The sequence below is a fragment of the Lepidochelys kempii genome, chromosome 22, assembly GCF_965140285.1.
Source record: "Lepidochelys kempii isolate rLepKem1 chromosome 22, rLepKem1.hap1, whole genome shotgun sequence".
NCBI lineage: Eukaryota > Metazoa > Chordata > Testudines > Cheloniidae > Lepidochelys > Lepidochelys kempii.
The window spans coordinates 578,683-594,208 of record NC_136401.1 but is presented as its reverse complement, the minus strand read 5'-3'; positions in this window follow the sequence as shown (position 1 = coordinate 594,208).

The window sequence follows — 15,526 nt, the reverse complement described above, 5'->3', positions numbered from 1 at the left end:
AGGGCTCAGCTTCTCACCCAGCACAAAGCCCCGACACATACAAATACCAATACAAAACCAAACACACACAAATACCTTCTCCTCCAACAGAACTCCCACTCAAACCCCCCTGTTTACAGCTCTGTTTGCTAGCTCCTGTGCCGCTGCCTGACTGGCTGCTACCTTTATAGGACCCCTAGTCAGGAAAGCCCCGCCCCTAATCAGGGCTCAGCTTCTCTCCCAGCACAAAGCCCCTACACATACAGATACTAACAATACAAAACCAAACACACACAAGTACCTTCTCCTCCAAAAGAACTCCCACTCAAACTCCCCTGTTTACAGCTCCGTTTGCTAGCTCCTGTGCTGCTGCAGCTGTCTGTGCCACTACCTGACTGGCTGCTACCTTTATAGGACCCCTAGTCAGTGAAGCCCCGCCCCCTAATCAGGGCTCAGCTTCTGTCTCAGCACAAAGCCCCTACACACACACATACTACCAATACAAAACCAAACACACACAAATACCTTCTACTCCAACAGTATTCCCACTCAAACTCCCCTGTTTACAGCTCTGTTTGATAGCTCCTGTGCCGCTGCAGCTGTCTGTGCCGCTGCCTGACTGGCTGCTACCTTTATAGGACCCCTAGTCAGTCAAGCCCCGCCCCCTAATCAGGGGTCAGATACTCTCCCAGCACAAAGCCCCTACACATACAGATACTAACAATACAAAACCAATGACACACAAATACCTTCTCCTCCCACTCAAACTCCCGTTTACAGCTCTGTTTGCTAGCTCCTGTGCCGCTGCAGCTGTCTGTGCCGCTGCCTGCCTGGCTGCTACCTTTATAGGACCCCTAGTCAGTCAAGCCCCGCCCCCTAATCAGGGGTCAGCTTCTCTCCCAGCACAAAGCCCCTACACATACAGATACTACCAATACAAAACCAAACACACACACAAATACCTTCTCCTCCAACAGTACTCCCACTCAAACTCCCCTGTTTACAGCTCTGTTTGATAGCTCCTGTGCCGCTGCCTGACTGGCTGCAACCTTATAGGACCCCTAGTCAGGGAAGCCCCGCGCACTAATCAGGGCTCAGCTTCTTTCCCAGCACAAAGCCCCTCCAAGCCTCTACACATACAGATACTACCAATACAAAACCAAACACACACAAATACCTTCTCCTCCAACAGAACTCCCACTCAAACTCCCCTGTTTACATCTCTGTGTGCTAGCTCCTGTGCCGCTGCCTGACTGGCTGCTACCTTTATAGGACCCCTAGTCAGGGAAGCCCCGCCCACTAATCAGGGCTCAGCTTCTGTCCCAGCACAAAGCCCCTACACATAGAGATACTAACAATACAAAACCAAACACACACAAATACCTTCTCCTCCAAAAGAATTCCCACTCAAACTCCCCTGTTTACAGCTCTGTTTGCTAGCTCCTGTGCTGCTGCAGCTGTCTGTGCCGCTACCTGACTGGCTGCTACCTTTATAGGACCCCTAGTCAGTGAAGCCCCGCCCCCCAATCAGGGGTCAGCTTCTGTCTCAGCACAAAGCCCCTACACACACAGATACTACCAATACAAAACCAAACACACACAAATACCTTCTACTCCGACAGTACTCCCACTCAAACTCCCCTGTTTACAGCTCTGTTTGATAGCTCCTGTGCCGCTGCCTGACTGGCTGCAACCTTTATAGGACCCCTAGTCAGGGAAGCCCCGCCCCCTAATCAGGGCTCAGCTTCTCTCCCAGCACAAAGCCCCGACACATACAAATACCACCAATACAAAACCAAACACACACAAATACCTTCTCCTCCAACAGAACTCCCACTCAAACTCCCCTGTTTACAGCTCTGTTTGCTAGCTCCTGTGCCGCTGCAGCTGTCTGTGCCGCTGCCTGACTGGCTGCTACCTTTATAGGACCCCTAGTCAGTGAAGCCCCGCCCCCTAATCAGGGCTCAGCTACTCTCCCAGCACAAAGCCCCTACACATACAGATACTAACAATACAAAACCAATGACACACAAATACCTTCTCCTCCCACTCAAACTCCCCGTTTACAGCTCTGTTTGCTAGCTCCTGTGCCGCTGCAGCTGTCTGTGCCGCTGCCTGACTGGCTGCTACCTTTATAGGACCCCTAGTCAGTCAAGCCCCGCCCCCTAATCAGGGGTCAGCTTCTCTCCCAGCACAAAGCCCCTACACATACAGATACTACCAATACAAAACCAAACACACACACAAATACCTTCTCCTCCAACAGTACTCCCACTCAAACTCCCCTGTTTACAGCTCTGTTTGCTAGCTCCTGTGCCGCTGCAGCTGTCTGTGCCGCTGCCTGACTGGCTGCTACCTTTATAGGACCCCTAGTCAGTGAAGCCCCGCCCCCTAATCAGGGCTCAGCTTCTCTCCCAGCACAAAGCCCCTACACATACAGATACTAAGAATACAAAACCAAACACACACAAATACCTTCTCCTCCAACAGAACTCCCACTCAAACTCCCCTGTTTACAGCTCTGTTTGATAGCTCCTGTGCCGCTGCCTGACTGGCTGCTACATTTATAGGACCCCTAGTCAGGGAAGCCCCGCGCACTAATCAGGGCTCAGCTTCTTTCCCAGCACAAAGCCCCTCCAAGCCTCTACACATACAGATACCACCAATACAAAACCAAACACACACACAAATACCTTTTCCTCCAACAGAACTCCCACTCAAACTCCCCTGTTTACAGCTCTGTTTGCTAGCTCCTGTGCCGCTGCAGCTGTCTGACTGGCTGCTACCTTTATAGGACCCCTAGTCAGGGAAGCCCCACCCACTAATCAGGGCTCAGCTTCTCTCCCAGCACAAAGCCCCTCCAAGCCTCTACACATACAGATACTACCAATACAAAACCAAACACACACAAATACCTTCTCCTCCAACAGAACTCCCACTCAAACTCCCCTGTTTACAGCTCTGTTTGCTAGCTCCTGTGCCGCTGCAGCTGTCTGTGCCGCTGCCTGACTGGCTGCGACCTTTATAGGACCCCTAGTCAGTCAAGCCCCGCCCCCTAATCAGGGCTCAGCTTCTGTCCCAGCACAAAGCCCCTACACATACAGATACTACCAATACAAAACCAAACACACACAAATACCTTCTACTCCAACAGTACTCCCACTCAAACTCCCCTGTTTACAGCTCTGTTTGATAGCTCCTGTGCCGCTGCAGCTGTCTGTGCCGCTGCCTGACTGGCTGATACCTTTATAGGACCCCTAGTCAGTGAAGCCCCGCCCCCTAATCAGGGCTCAGCTTCTCACCCAGCACAAAGCCCCGACACATACAAATAATACCAATACAAAGCCAAACACACACAAATACCTTCTCCTCCAACAGAACTCCCACTCAAACTCCCCTGTTTACAGCTCTGTTTGATAGCTCCTGTGCCGCTGCAGCTGTCTGTACCACTGCCTGATTGGCTGCTACGTTTATAGGACCCCTAGTCAGGGAAGCCCCGCCCCCTAATCAGGGCTCAGCTTCTCTCCCAGCACAAAGCCCCTACATATACAGATACTAACAATACGAAACCAAACACACACAAATACCTTCTCCTCCCACTCGAACTCTCCGTTTACAGCTCTGTTTGCTAGCTCCTGTGCCGCTGCCTGACTGGCTGCTACCTTTATAGGACCCCTAGTCAGGAAAGCCCCGCCCCCTAATCAGGGCTCAGCTACTCTCCCAGCACAAAGCCCCTACACATACAGATACTAACAATACAAAACCAAACACACACAAATACCTTCTCCTCCAAAAGAACTCCCACTCAAACTCCCCTGTTTACATCTCTGTGTGCTAGCTCCTGTGCTGCTGTCTGACTGGCTGCTACCTTTATAGGACCCCTAGTCAGGGAAGCCCCGCCCACTAATCAGGGCTCAGCTTCTGTCCCAGCACAAAGCCCCTACACATAGAGATACTAACAATACAAAACCAAACACACACAAATACCTTCTCCTCCAAAAGAACTCCCACTCAAACTCCCCTGTTTACAGCTCTGTTTGCTAGCTCCTGTGCTGCTGCAGCTGTCTGTGCCGCTACCTGACTGGCTGCTACCTTTATAGGACCCCTAGTCAGTGAAGCCCCGCCCCCCAATCAGGGCTCAGCTTCTGTCTCAGCACAAAGCCCCTACACATACAGATACTACCAACACAAAACAAAACACACACAAATACCTTCTACTCCGACAGTACTCCCACTCAAACTCCCCTGTTTACAGCTCTGTTTGCTAGCTCCTGTGCCGCTGCCTGACTGGCTGCTACCTTTATAGGACCCCTAGTCAGGAAAGCCCCGCCCCTAATCAGGGCTCAGCTTCTCTCCCAGCACAAAGCCCCTACACATACAGATACTAACAATACAAAACCAAACACACACAAGTACCTTCTCCTCCAAAAGAACTCCCACTCAAACTCCCCTGTTTACAGCTCCGTTTGCTAGCTCCTGTGCTGCTGCAGCTGTCTGTGCCGCTGCCTGACTGGCTGCAACCTTTATAGGACCCCTAGTCAGGGAAGCCCTGCCCCCTAATCAGGGCTCAGCTTCTCTCCCAGCACAAAGCCCCTACACATACAGATACCACCAATACAAAACCAAACACACACAAATACCTTCTCCTCCAAAACAACTCCCACTCAAACTCCCCTGTTTACAGCTCTGTTTGCTAGCTCCTGTGCCGCTGCAGCTGTCTGTGCCGCTGCCTGACTGGCTGCTACCTTTATAGGACCCCTAGTCAGTCAAGCCCCGCCCCCTAATCAGGGGTCAGCTTCTCTCCCAGCACAAAGCCCCTACACATACAGATACTACCAATACAAAACCAAACACACACAAATACCTTCTCCTCCAACAGAACTCCCACTCAAACTCCCCTGTTTACAGCTCTGTTTGCTAGCTCCTGTGCCGCTGCAGCTGTCTGTGCCGCTGCCTGACTGGCTGCTACCTTTATAGGACCCCTAGTCAGTGAAGCCCCGCCCCCTAATCAGAGCTCAGATACTCTCCCAGCACAAAGCCCCTACACATACAGATACTAACAATACAAAACCAATGACACACAAATACCTTCTCCTCCCACTCAAACTCCCGTTTACAGCTCTGTTTGCTAGCTCCTGTGCCGCTGCAGCTGTCTGTGCCGCTGCCTGACTGGCTGCTACCTTTATAGGACCCCTAGTCAGTCAAGCCCCGCCCCCTAATCAGGGGTCAGCTTCTCTCCCAGCACAAAGCCCCTACACATACAGATACTACCAATACAAAACCAAACACACACAAATACCTTCTCCTCCAACAGTACTCCCACTCAAACTCCCCTGTTTACAGCTCTGTTTGCTAGCTCCTGTGCCGCTGCCTGACTGGCTGCAACCTTATAGGACCCCTAGTCAGGGAAGCCCCGCGCACTAATCAGGGCTCAGCTTCTTTCCCAGCACAAAGCCCCTCCAAGCCTCTACACATACAGATACTACCAATACAAAACCAAACACACACAAATACCTTCTCCTCCAACAGAACTCCCACTCAAACTCCCCTGTTTACATCTCTGTGTGCTAGCTCCTGTGCCGCTGCCTGACTGGCTGCTACCTTTATAGGACCCCTAGTCAGGGAAGCCCCGCCCACTAATCAGGGCTCAGCTTCTGTCCCAGCACAAAGCCCCTACACATAGAGATACTAACAATACAAAACCAAACACACACAAATACCTTCTCCTCCAAAAGAACTCCCACTCAAACTCCCCTGTTTACAGCTCTGTTTGCTAGCTCCTGTGCTGCTGCAGCTGTCTGTGCCGCTACCTGACTGGCTGCTACCTTTATAGGACCCCTAGTCAGTGAAGCCCCGCCCCCCAATCAGGGCTCAGCTTCTGTCTCAGCACAAAGCCCCTACACACACAGATACTACCAATACAAAACCAAACACACACAAATACCTTCTACTCCGACAGTACTCCCACTCAAACTCCCCTGTTTACAGCTCTGTTTGATAGCTCCTGTGCCGCTGCCTGACTGGCTGCAACCTTTATAGGACCCCTAGTCAGGGAAGCCCCGCCCCCTAATCAGGGCTCAGCTTCTCACCCAGCACAAAGCCCCGACACATACAAATACCAATACAAAACCAAACACACACAAATACCTTCTCCTCCAACAGAACTCCCACTCAAACCCCCCTGTTTACAGCTCTGTTTGCTAGCTCCTGTGCCGCTGCAGCTGTCTGTGCCGCTGCCTGACTCTCTGCTACCTTTATAGGACCCCTAGTCAGTCAAGCCCCGCCCCCTAATCAGGGGTCAGCTTCTCTCCTAGCACAAAGCCCCTACACATACAGATACTACCAATACAAAACCAAACACACACAAATACCTTCTCCTCCAACAGTACTCCCACTCAAACTCCCCTGTTTACAGCTCTGTTTGCTAGCTCCTGTGCCGCTCCCTGACTGGCTGCTACCTTTATAGGACCCCTAGTCAGGAAAGCCCCACCCACTAATCAGGGCTCAGCTTCTCTCCCAGCACAAAGCCCCTCCAAGCCTCTACACATACAGATACCACCAATACAAAACCAAACACACACACAAATACCTTTTCCTCCAACAGAACTCCCACTCAAACTCCCCTGTTTACAGCTCTGTTTGCTAGCTCCTGTGCCGCTGCAGCTGTCTGTGCGGCTGCCTGACTGGCTGCTACCTTTATAGGACCCCTAGTCAGGGAAGCCCCACCCACTAATCAGGGCTCAGCTTCTCTCCCAGCACAAAGCCCCTCCAAGCCTCTACACATACAGATACTACCAATACAAAACCAAACACACACAAATACCTTCTCCTCCAACAGAACTCCCACTCAAACTCCCCTGTTTACAGCTCTGTTTGCTAGCTCCTGTGCCGCTGCAGCTGTCTGTGCCGCTGCCTGACTGGCTGCGACCTTTATAGGACCCCTAGTCAGTCAAGCCCCGCCCCCTAATCAGGGCTCAGCTTCTGTCCCAGCACAAAGCCCCTACACATACAGATACTACCAATACAAAACCAAACACACACAAATACCTTCTACTCCAACAGTACTCCCACTCAAACTCCCCTGTTTACAGCTCTGTTTGATAGCTCCTGTGCCGCTGCAGCTGTCTGTGCCGCTGCCTGACTGGCTGATACCTTTCTAGGACCCCTAGTAAGTGAAGCCCCGCCCCCTAATCAGGGCTCAGCTTCTCACCCAGCACAAAGCCCCGACACATACAAGTAATACCAATACAAAGCCAAACACACACAAATACCTTCTCCTCCAACAGAACTCCCACTCAAACTCCCCTGTTTACAGCTCTGTTTGATAGCTCCTGTGCCGCTGCAGCTGTCTGTACCACTGCCTGATTGGCTGCTACGTTTATAGGACCCCTAGTCAGGGAAGCCCCGCCCCCTAATCAGGGCTCAGCTTCTCTCCCAGCACAAAGCCCCTACATATACAGATACTAACAATACGAAACCAAACACACACAAATACCTTCTCCTCCCACTCGAACTCTCCGTTTACAGCTCTGTTTGCTAGCTCCTGTGCCGCTGCCTGACTGGCTGCTACCTTTATAGGACCCCTAGTCAGGAAAGCCCCGCCCCCTAATCAGGGCGCAGCTTCTGTCCCAGCACAAAGCCCCTACACATACAGATACTAACAATACAAAACCAAACACACACAAATACCTTCTAATCCAACAGAACTCCAACTCAAACCCCCCTGTTTACAGCTCTGTTTGCTAGCTCCTGTGCCGCTGCAGCTGTCTGTGCCGCTGCCTGACTGGCTGCTACCTTTATAGGACCCCTAGTCAGTGAAGCCCCGCCCCCTAATCAGGGCTCAGCTACTCTCCCAGCACAAAGCCCCTACACATACAGATACTAACAATACAAAACCAAACACACACAAATACCTTCTCCTCCAAAAGAACTCCCACTCAAACTCCCCTGTTTACAGCTCTGTTTGCTAGCTCCTGTGCTGCTGCAGCTGTCTGTGCCACTACCTGACTGGCTGCTACCTTTATAGGACCCCTAGTCAGGGAAGCCCCGCCCCCTAATCAGGGCTCAGCTTCTCTCCCAGCACAAAGCCCCTACACATACAGATACTAACAATACAAAACCAAACACACACAAATACCTTCTCCTCCAAAAGAACTCCCACTCAAACTCCCCTGTTTACATCTCTGTGTGCTAGCTCCTGTGCCGCTGTCTGACTGGCTGCTACCTTTATAGGACCCCTAGTCAGGGAAGCCCCGCCCACTAATCAGGGCTCAGCTTCTGTCCCAGCACAAAGCCCCTACACATAGAGATACTAACAATACAAAACCAAACACACACAAATACCTTCTCCTCCAAAAGAACTCCCACTCAAACTCCCCTGTTTACAGCTCTGTTTGCTAGCTCCTGTGCTGCTGCAGCTGTCTGTGCCGCTACCTGACTGGCTGCTACCTTTATAGGACCCCTAGTCAGGGAAGCCCCGCCCCCTAATCAGGGCTCAGCTTCTCTCCCAGCACAAAGCCCCTACACATACAGATACTAACAATACAAAACCAAACACACACAAATACCTTCTCCTCCAAAAGAACTCCCACTCAAACTCCCCTGTTTACATCTCTGTGTGCTAGCTCCTGTGCCGCTGTCTGACTGGCTGCTACCTTTATAGGACCCCTAGTCAGGGAAGCCCCGCCCACTAATCAGGGCTCAGCTTCTGTCCCAGCACAAAGCCCCTACACATAGAGATACTAACAATACAAAACCAAACACACACAAATACCTTCTCCTCCAAAAGAACTCCCACTCAAACTCCCCTGTTTACAGCTCTGTTTGCTAGCTCCTGTGCTGCTGCAGCTGTCTGTGCCGCTACCTGACTGGCTGCTACCTTTATAGGACCCCTAGTCAGTGAAGCCCCGCCCCCCAATCAGGGCTCAGCTTCTGTCTCAGCACAAAGCCCCTACACATACAGATACTACCAATACAAAACCAAACACACACAAATACCTTCTACTCCGACAGTACTCCCACTCAAACTCCCCTGTTTACAGCTCTGTTTGCTAGCTCCTGTGCCGCTGCCTGACTGGCTGCTACCTTTATAGGACCCCTAGTCAGGAAAGCCCCGCCCCTAATCAGGGCTCAGCTTCTCTCCCAGCACAAAGCCCCTACACATACAGATACTAACAATACAAAACCAAACACACACAAGTACCTTCTCCTCCAAAAGAACTCCCACTCAAACTCCCCTGTTTACAGCTCCGTTTGCTAGCTCCTGTGCTGCTGCAGCTGTCTGTGCCGCTGCCTGACTGGCTGCAACCTTTATAGGACCCCTAGTCAGGGAAGCCCTGCCCCCTAATCAGGGCTCAGCTTCTCTCCCAGCACAAAGCCCCTACACATACAGATACTACCAATACAAAACCAAACACACACAAATACCTTCTCCTCCAACAGAACTCCCACTCAAACTCCCCTGTTTACAGCTCTGTTTGCTAGCTCCTGTGCCGCTGCAGCTGTCTGTGCCGCTGCCTGACTGGCTGCTACCTTTATAGGACCCCTAGTCAGTGAAGCCCCGCCCCCTAATCAGAGCTCAGATACTCTCCCAGCACAAAGCCCCTACACATACAGATACTAACAATACAAAACCAATGACACACAAATACCTTCTCCTCCCACTCAAACTCCCGTTTACAGCTCTGTTTGCTAGCTCCTGTGCCGCTGCAGCTGTCTGTGCCGCTGCCTGACTGGCTGCTACCTTTATAGGACCCCTAGTCAGTCAAGCCCCGCCCCCTAATCAGGGGTCAGCTTCTCTCCCAGCACAAAGCCCCTACACATACAGATACTACCAATACAAAACCAAACACACACAAATACCTTCTCCTCCAACAGTACTCCCACTCAAACTCCCCTGTTTACAGCTCTGTTTGATAGCTCCTGTGCCGCTGCCTGACTGGCTGCAACCTTATAGGACCCCTAGTCAGGGAAGCCCCGCGCACTAATCAGGGCTCAGCTTCTTTCCCAGCACAAAGCCCCTCCAAGCCTCTACACATACAGATACTACCAATACAAAACCAAACACACACAAATACCTTCTCCTCCAACACAACTCCCACTCAAACTCCCCTGTTTACATCTCTGTGTGCTAGCTCCTGTGCCGCTGCCTGACTGGCTGCTACCTTTATAGGACCCCTAGTCAGGGAAGCCCCGCCCACTAATCAGGGCTCAGCTTCTGTCCCAGCACAAAGCCCCTACACATAGAGATACTAACAATACAAAACCAAACACACACAAATACCTTCTCCTCCAAAAGAATTCCCACTCAAACTCCCCTGTTTACAGCTCTGTTTGCTAGCTCCTGTGCTGCTGCAGCTGTCTGTGCCGCTACCTGACTGGCTGCTACCTTTATAGGACCCCTAGTCAGTGAAGCCCCGCCCCCCAATCAGGGGTCAGCTTCTGTCTCAGCACAAAGCCCCTACACATAGAGATACTACCAATACAAAACCAAACACACACAAATACCTTCTACTCCGACAGTACTCCCACTCAAACTCCCCTGTTTACAGCTCTGTTTGATAGCTCCTGTGCCGCTGCCTGACTGGCTGCAACCTTTATAGGACCCCAGTCAGGGAAGCCCCGCCCCCTAATCAGGGCTCAGCTTCTCTCCCAGCACAAAGCCCCGACACATACAAATACCACCAATACAAAACCAAACACACACAAATACCTTCTCCTCCAACAGAACTCCCACTCAAACTCCCCTGTTTACAGCTCTGTTTGCTAGCTCCTGTGCCGCTGCAGCTGTCTGTGCCGCTGCCTGACTGGCTGCTACCTTTATAGGACCCCTAGTCAGTCAAGCCCCGCCCCCTAATCAGGGGTCAGCTTCTCTCCCAGCACAAAGCCCCTACACATACAGATACTACCAATACAAAACCAAACACACACAAATACCTTCTCCTCCAACAGAACTCCCACTCAAACTCCCCTGTTTACAGCTCTGTTTGATAGCTCCTGTGCCGCTGCCTGACTGGCTGCTACATTTATAGGACCCCTAGTCAGGGAAGCCCCGCGCACTAATCAGGGCTCAGCTTCTTTCCCAGCACAAAGCCCCTCCAAGCCTCTACACATACAGATACCACCAATACAAAACCAAACACACACACAAATACCTTTTCCTCCAACAGAACTCCCACTCAAACTCCCCTGTTTACAGCTCTGTTTGCTAGCTCCTGTGCCGCTGCAGCTGTCTGTGCGGCTGCCTGACTGGCTGCTACCTTTATAGGACCCCTAGTCAGGGAAGCCCCACCCACTAATCAGGGCTCAGCTTCTCTCCCAGCACAAAGCCCCTCCAAGCCTCTACACATACAGATACTACCAATACAAAACCAAACACACACAAATACCTTCTCCTCCAACAGAACTCCCACTCAAACTCCCCTGTTTACAGCTCTGTTTGCTAGCTCCTGTGCCGCTGCAGCTGTCTGTGCCGCTGCCTGACTGGCTGCGACCTTTATAGGACCCCTAGTCAGTCAAGCCCCGCCCCCTAATCAGGGCTCAGCTTCTGTCCCAGCACAAAGCCCCTACACATACAGATACTACCAATACAAAACCAAACACACACAAATACCTTCTACTCCAACAGTACTCCCACTCAAACTCCCCTGTTTACAGCTCTGTTTGATAGCTCCTGTGCCGCTGCAGCTGTCTGTGCTGCTGCCTGACTGGCTGATACCTTTATAGGACCCCTAGTCAGTGAAGCCCCGCCCCCTAATCAGGGCTCAGCTTCTCACCCAGCACAAAGCCCCGACACATACAAATAATACCAATACAAAGCCAAACACACACAAATACCTTCTCCTCCAACAGAACTCCCACTCAAACTCCCCTGTTTACAGCTCTGTTTGATAGCTCCTGTGCCGCTGCAGCTGTCTGTACCACTGCCTGATTGGCTGCTACGTTTATAGGACCCCTAGTCAGGGAAGCCCCGCCCCCTAATCAGGGCTCAGCTTCTCTCCCAGCACAAAGCCCCTACATATACAGATACTAACAATACGAAACCAAACACACACAAATACCTTCTCCTCCCACTCGAACTCTCCGTTTACAGCTCTGTTTGCTAGCTCCTGTGCCGCTGCCTGACTGGCTGCTACCTTTATAGGACCCCTAGTCAGGAAAGCCCCGCCCCCTAATCAGGGCGCAGCTTCTGTCCCAGCACAAAGCCCCTACACATACAGATACTAACAATACAAAACCAAACACACACAAATACCTTCTCCTCCAAAAGAACTCCCACTCAAACTCCCCTGTTTACAGCTCTGTTTGCTAGCTCCTGTGCTGCTGCAGCTGTCTGTGCCACTACCTGACTGGCTGCTACGTTTATAGGACCTCTAGTCAGGGAAGCCCCACCCACTAATCAGGGCTCAGCTTCTCACCCAGCACAAAGCCCCGACACATACAAATACCAATACAACACCAAACACACACAAATACCTTCTAATCCAACAGAACTCCAACTCAAACTCCCCTGTTTACAGCTCTGTTTGCTAGCTCCTGTGCTGCTGCAGCTGTCTGTGCCACTACCTGACTGGCTGCTACCTTTATAGGACCCCTAGTCAGGGAAGCCCCGCCCCCTAATCAGGGCTCAGCTTCTCTCCCAGCACAAAGCCCCTACACATACATATACTAACAATACAAAACCAAACACACACAAATACCTTCTCCTCCAAAAGAACTCCCACTCAAACTCCCCTGTTTACATCTCTGTGTGCTAGCTCCTGTGCCGCTGTCTGACTGGCTGCTACCTTTATAGGACCCCTAGTCAGTGAAGCCCCGCCCCCCAATCAGGGCTCAGCTTCTCTCCCAGCACAAAGCCCCTACATATACAGATACTAACAATACGAAACCAAACACACACAAATACCTTCTCCTCCCACTCGAACTCTCCGTTTACAGCTCTGTTTGCTAGCTCCTGTGCCGCTGCCTGACTGGCTGCTACCTTTATAGGACCCCTAGTCAGGAAAGCCCCGCCCCCTAATCAGGGCGCAGCTTCTGTCCCAGCACAAAGCCCCTACACATACAGATACTAACAATACAAAACCAAACACACACAAATACCTTCTAATCCAACAGAACTCCAACTCAAACCCCCCTGTTTACAGCTCTGTTTGCTAGCTCCTGTGCCGCTGCAGCTGTCTGTGCCGCTGCCTGACTGGCTGCTACCTTTATAGGACCCCTAGTCAGTGAAGCCCCGCCCCCTAATCAGGGCTCAGCTACTCTCCCAGCACAAAGCCCCTACACATACAGATACTAACAATACAAAACCAAACACACACAAATACCTTCTCCTCCAAAAGAACTCCCACTCAAACTCCCCTGTTTACAGCTCTGTTTGCTAGCTCCTGTGCTGCTGCAGCTGTCTGTGCCACTACCTGACTGGCTGCTACCTTTATAGGACCCCTAGTCAGGGAAGCCCCGCCCCCTAATCAGGGCTCAGCTTCTCTCCCAGCACAAAGCCCCTACACATACAGATACTAACAATACAAAACCAAACACACACAAATACCTTCTCCTCCAAAAGAACTCCCACTCAAACTCCCCTGTTTACATCTCTGTGTGCTAGCTCCTGTGCCGCTGTCTGACTGGCTGCTACCTTTATAGGACCCCTAGTCAGGGAAGCCCCGCCCACTAATCAGGGCTCAGCTTCTGTCCCAGCACAAAGCCCCTACACATAGAGATACTAACAATACAAAACCAAACACACACAAATACCTTCTCCTCCAAAAGAACTCCCACTCAAACTCCCCTGTTTACAGCTCTGTTTGCTAGCTCCTGTGCTGCTGCAGCTGTCTGTGCCGCTACCTGACTGGCTGCTACCTTTATAGGACCCCTAGTCAGGGAAGCCCCGCCCCCTAATCAGGGCTCAGCTTCTCTCCCAGCACAAAGCCCCTACACATACAGATACTAACAATACAAAACCAAACACACACAAATACCTTCTCCTCCAAAAGAACTCCCACTCAAACTCCCCTGTTTACATCTCTGTGTGCTAGCTCCTGTGCCGCTGTCTGACTGGCTGCTACCTTTATAGGACCCCTAGTCAGGGAAGCCCCGCCCACTAATCAGGGCTCAGCTTCTGTCCCAGCACAAAGCCCCTACACATAGAGATACTAACAATACAAAACCAAACACACACAAATACCTTCTCCTCCAAAAGAACTCCCACTCAAACTCCCCTGTTTACAGCTCTGTTTGCTAGCTCCTGTGCTGCTGCAGCTGTCTGTGCCGCTACCTGACTGGCTGCTACCTTTATAGGACCCCTAGTCAGTGAAGCCCCGCCCCCCAATCAGGGCTCAGCTTCTGTCTCAGCACAAAGCCCCTACACATACAGATACTACCAATACAAAACCAAACACACACAAATACCTTCTACTCCGACAGTACTCCCACTCAAACTCCCCTGTTTACAGCTCTGTTTGCTAGCTCCTGTGCCGCTGCCTGACTGGCTGCTACCTTTATAGGACCCCTAGTCAGGAAAGCCCCGCCCCTAATCAGGGCTCAGCTTCTCTCCCAGCACAAAGCCCCTACACATACAGATACTAACAATACAAAACCAAACACACACAAGTACCTTCTCCTCCAAAAGAACTCCCACTCAAACTCCCCTGTTTACAGCTCCGTTTGCTAGCTCCTGTGCTGCTGCAGCTGTCTGTGCCGCTGCCTGACTGGCTGCAACCTTTATAGGACCCCTAGTCAGGGAAGCCCTGCCCCCTAATCAGGGCTCAGCTTCTCTCCCAGCACAAAGCCCCTACACATACAGATACTACCAATACAAAACCAAACACACACAAATACCTTCTCCTCCAACAGAACTCCCACTCAAACTCCCCTGTTTACAGCTCTGTTTGCTAGCTCCTGTGCCGCTGCAGCTGTCTGTGCCGCTGCCTGACTGGCTGCTACCTTTATAGGACCCCTAGTCAGTGAAGCCCCGCCCCCTAATCAGAGCTCAGCTACTCTCCCAGCACAAAGCCCCTACACATACAGATACTAACAATACAAAACCAAACACACACAAATACCTTCTCCTCCAAAAGAACTCCCACTCAAACTCCCCTGTTTACAGCTCTGTTTGCTAGCTCCTGTGCTGCTGCAGCTGTCTGTGCCACTACCTGACTGGCTGCTACCTTTATAGGACCCCTAGTCAGGGAAGCCCCGCCCCCTAATCAGGGCTCAGCTTCTCTCCCAGCACAAAGCCCCTACACATACATATACTAACAATACAAAACCAAACACACACAAATACCTTCTCCTCCAAAAGAACTCCCACTCAAACTCCCCTGTTTACATCTCTGTGTGCTAGCTCCTGTGCCGCTGTCTGACTGGCTGCTACCTTTATAGGACCCCTAGTCAGTGAAGCCCCGCCCCCCAATCAGGGCTCAGCTTCTCTCCCAGCACAAAGCCCCTACATATACAGATACTAACAATACGAAACCAAACACACACAAATACCTTCTCCTCCCACTCGAACTCTCCGTTTACAGCTCTGTTTGCTAGCTCCTGTGCCGCT